The sequence below is a fragment of the Podarcis muralis genome, chromosome 2 (genome assembly GCF_964188315.1).
Source record: "Podarcis muralis chromosome 2, rPodMur119.hap1.1, whole genome shotgun sequence".
NCBI lineage: Eukaryota > Metazoa > Chordata > Lepidosauria > Squamata > Lacertidae > Podarcis > Podarcis muralis.
Genome location: NC_135656.1, coordinates 38241928 through 38247196, shown reverse-complemented (window position 1 = coordinate 38247196; position 5269 = coordinate 38241928).

Here is a 5269-nt window from a genome sequence, read left to right as displayed (position 1 = left end):
CACAAAATGTGAAGCTCTTTGCCACTTCCTGTAATTAATGTTTATTCCCCTCACTGTTTAGAAAATAAAGATTGTAGATTCCTTTGCATACTAAAAATGGACATGGCTTTTCATTTTAACTTGTTAGTAAGTATTAGAGACCTGGAAGGATTGTGCATTTCTGGTGACAGTCTTAACTCTGCCCTGTTGTGCATTCAGTTGAACTCAGTTCTCAGATTCATGAATATATATGATGACTCTCAGAAAAATTATTACATAATCAGCGAATCACCATGAAATTGAAGTTTCCTTGCAGTTCACATTAAGCCTTAGTTCTTGTCTTTAATCACTTTGGGTTTCTCTTCATGAAGCAAAGGCAGAAAACGAATGTTAAAATAAATGAGGAAAATCTTATATGGTTAGTTTAAGTAAATGGTAACAAAGCACATTGTCATTGTTATATTGAGCCCCGCTGCTGAACACCAAATGGGATGAACAGGAAAATATGCGAACATATATTGCTAAGCAAGGACCTAAAATAGCGTTTTTTGTTTTACAAGAAAGCACTTTCTTGAGATGGGTGTATCAACTATTTCTGAACTGTACTGTGCCCTCTAAACTAAGAATGAACCTAATGATCACTGAGGCTTAGCCATATGCAACTCTATGCTGGATTGTGGCAATGCTGTCCAAAGGGCTGTCTTGTCCTTGGGACAAACTGTAAAGATCAAGGCAGGTTGCCAAGTATGCAAAGGTACTAAATAAGCCTTTCACCTCATATGTAGTCATAAGATATCAAATGCAATTGTGTAGTCATAAGATATCAAATGCAATTGTATGGAGTTATTAAATCAACAGGTGATTTTGGGTTATAATGTTTTTAAAATCACTGATCAGTACTATGAAAACTCATGTTAAATAGATTGATTTAAACAAATAATATCAAGAGTATGTTACTAGGTATTCACATCATAATGTTATATCAAAGGGATCAGCTCTAGACTGACTGAGCACTCTTTTAGGGGTTTATTACCTGGTTCCACGGGACGCGGGTGGCGCTGTGGGTAAAAGCCTCAGCGCCTAGGGCTTGCCGATCGAAAGGTCGGCAGTTCGAATCCCCGCGGCGGGGTGCGCTCCCGTCGTTCGGTCCCAGCGCCTGCCAACCTAGTAGTTCGAAAGCACTCCCGGGTGCAAGTAGATAAATAGGGACCGCTTACTAGCGGGAAGGTAAACGGCGTTTCCGTGTGCGGCTCTGGCTCGCCAGAGCAGCGATGTCACGCTGGCCACGTGACCCGGAAATGTCTCCGGACAGCGCTGGCCCCCGGCCTCTTGAGTGAGATGGGCGCACAACCCTAGAGTCTGGCAAGACTGGCCTGTACGGGCAGGGGTACCTTTACCTTTACCTTACCTGGTTCCAAACTGAAAATACATACAATGCAAATGATATGAACCCTGGATGTGAGTTAAATAGGAAGTAGCACACAAGGAAAGTAGTTCAGAATAAATTGCATGTATTTGTGCAAAAATGCAAATTAACACAACCTATACACTTTGAACAAATATTACTGGTCAGAACAGGACTTTCAATTTCCGTCCAGCTGTCCCCTCCCCCCAGCTTCAGAGAGCCCCCCAAAGTTCCACAGTAGATTTTGGGAGTACACAGAGTACAGTGGGCTGTAGCAGGGAGAAGATGAAGGAGAAACCTTGTTGTGTGGTGGACACCAGTTCACACTATGTTGAATCTCACCCAACATCTAAATATTGGGTTTCTGGTAAGTCTACTGTTAAAACAAATATATATAAAACTGGGGTTTCTTGTCAAAAAAGTTTGCCTTGAAAACAGAAAATATTTACCAGAATGTCTGGAAGGAAGTACAACAAACGTTATGCAGAGCAGACTACTAAACTACCAAATACTATAACTGGAAGGTATTTTTCTATAGTGTTTTAAACAGTATGATAATCACACAAAATATAATATACCTCTCATTCTTTTTTTGATCAGTTACTAACTCACTGGATTTTAATTCTCCTTCTTGTTTGGGCCTATATAGGACATACATGCTGATATAGGATTATAGTATACATTCTGTGTCAAGTGTTCTCAAATTTGAATGCAGCTGCTGATTTACCTATCAAACTGTTCTATACTGTATCATTTCATATGTTGGGTTCAAGCGGGGGGGGGGGTGCTGCTAATTCACTGTGCACACAGTCATGGCAAAAATAAGATGGCATAAACTGGGGGGGGGGACTCTTTATTATATAAGAAGTCTGTAAAAAAGGGAAGAAACTTCTAGTAGTTGCCAATTAAATAGCTTTTCCATAGCAAATAGTTAATAGAATCCCTGAAAGACCCTAGAAAAGACATTATTTGTATCACCAAAAACATCTGTACTTAAAACTACCTGTGCAGGGTCTGCAGCAATCACTGGTGATTTATTACTTAACAGAATTTATGCTTAAGTAATATTTGTATTTTCCTATAAATTAAGCATTTAACCAATAAGTAGTTTTCATCTGTAATTGCTTTTGTTTTAGCAAATGCTTAATTTTTTTCAAAGTTGTTGTTCCTTTTCATCTTGAAGCTACGAAAAAGATTTTTGCTCCTTCCATGTAGTTCTGGATATTGTTTTACCATCTTCTAAATCCTCTCCAAATTGTTTGCATATCAAAACTGTCACCAGTATCCAGGCTGAGGATCATCTAATACCAAGCAGTGCATCGTTGCACTCTCTCCCCTCTCCCAATCTAAATTAGGTAAAGGTAAAGGTACCCCTGCCCGTACGGGCCAGTCTTGACAGACTCTGGGGTTGTGCGCCCATCTCACTTAAGAGGCCAGGGGCCAGCGCTGTCCGGAGACACTTCTGGGTCACATGGCCAGCGTGACAAAGCTGCATCTGGCGAGCCAGCGCAGCACACGGAAACGCCGTTTACCTTCCCGCCAGTAAGCGGCCCCTATTTATCTACTTGCACCTGGGGGTGCTTTCGAACTGCTAGGTTGGCAGGCGCTGGGACCGAGCAATGGGAGCGCACCCCTCCGCGGGGATTCGAACCACCGACCTTTCGATCGGCAAGCCCTAGGCGCTGAGGCTTTTACCCACAGCGCCACCTGCGTCCCGTCAATCTAAATTATACCAGCACAAATCAAACAGCCATTGGTTGCACATGTGGGCTTGAAACAAAATACACAAAACTGTAAGAGAGGTCCTTTCCACTTGTTTGACAATATGGTGTTATTGTGGTTTATGTGGAGTGTGCAGTCCTTGGGTGTGCAAGAAGTGAGAAACCACCTTAAAGCAATTATTATGTTCACTACCACAGAACCTAAGTCCTATAATGCATGTCTCCAAAGCTCTGGGAAATGTCCCCAGTGACCAAGTCATGTTACAACTTTTAGGGGGTGGTCGCAGATTGTGATTAAGGTCAGGGAATGGAACAAAATACCTGGGAAACCTATCCTTACAACTACTAAAACGCTACTCATAGCTCAGTGGTACAGCTCCTAGTTAGCAGCTATCTATCTAAGCAGATGAAAAAAGACAGGAAGGAGAGACTATTGAAGGCCAAAGGTAGGTGAATGTCAAGCATGAGGGATCTACTTCTTTTCCCTAAAACCTCAAGGTCCACCAACTAGAACCAAGTGAAAAATAGTGGCTCAGAAAGAGGGCAGATACACACTTAGAATTGAAGATCAGGACATCTCTGAATTCAGCATAGTCCGTAAATTTGCTTTCAGTTCCAGAAATTTCCAAACCTTTTTTTTGGGTGGGGAGGAGGAGTGGAAGTTGTGATTGTTGAATAATAGCAAAACAGAAATCCTTGTTGATCTATTACACTTCACTCAGAGATTAGCCTGTACATCCCTAACTACTTTCTCCTCATCGCTGTTGTGGGCAGTGGCGTAGCGTGGTGGGTGCAGGGGGGGCCGGCCGCACCGGGCGCAACATCTGGGGTTAGGGCAAATCCACAGGTTAGGGGGCGCAAATCCACGGGTTAGGGGGCGCAAATCCACGGGTTAGGGGGCGCAAATTACTTGCCTTGCCCCGGGTGCTGACAACCCACGCTATGCCACTGGTTGTGGGCACCGTCCTGGCCTTCCAAACCTGAACTCCTGGCCTTCCAAACAAACGGGCAGTGGCTAGATAAAAATGGAAGCAAAAGGAATAGCTCCTAGATTGGGTAGGGAGAGTGCAGTGGGGTGATGTTAGGCTTCCTCAGGTTTACATCTGTGGAAGAAGTTAAAGGGAGAATGCAATACACAAATAAGGACTTGGAATAGAATTATATCCAATTGTGGTGTCCCACTTGTGCAAAACATTTCTGCATGTGCATGCAAATGGGACTTACTTTTCCACCCCCCAAAAAAAACCCAATTTCTCTGGATGGTTGCAGGACATTATGGAGCAGATTATGGAATTAATGGTGTTGCAGATGAAGAACTCCCATTTGTATCCACTGGTGCAACAGTGGATCTCACTCATAGAATCTTCAATGCAGCATAAGTGCCTCAGGATTTTTACGTCCAACTGACAGCTCATTCACTTTTCTGTCACTTTCATCTCCTTCCCAACAACCTTTGCCTTTCAAGACAGGAGTTACCCTTCGCAGCCTCTTCATTTGGACTCTATTGCAGAGCACATGCTCTCTATAACTAAAATTCTAGTCATGGTCCGGAGGGTTTATGAGCGCAGTAGTTGTCCAAAATGGTAATCATAGAAGGGATGCCAAGAGTCTTAAGCCTCCAATTCCTTACCCATCATCACGTCTGTTTATCACTGTCTGAAAATAGCAGACAGAATTCCATATTTTCATCAAATGATTTTAAATGCTTCAAGATTTTTGAGACACCAACATTTGCTGTAATAAATTTTGTCAAATTAGTTTTTCTAGGTTTTTTTTTAATGTGTGTTTGGTGCTAGTACTAGTGAGGAAGTTATTTATCATTTGTCCTCTGCTTAACCATTTAATTGTTTAGCATTCCTAAGTGCAGATAAATTATTTTAAAAAATAAAACCTAACCTAAAAAACAAAAATAAACCATGGGGCATTAGCTGTGATTTTCTATTTGGATAATTTCACTGAAAATATAAGAAGCCAGCGAGTCCTATAAAATATTTTTAGAAATGATACAAGCACTTGTAGTAATGGAGTGTCTTGAATATTTCTAATCTAAATATATCCAAGGATAATATGAGTAAGAATGATGCTTGCAGTCAACTTTGCCAAAACAATACTTTGCCAGAAATAATTGACCTGACCTATGCCAGAGGAGGTGCTAGTCCCTGAG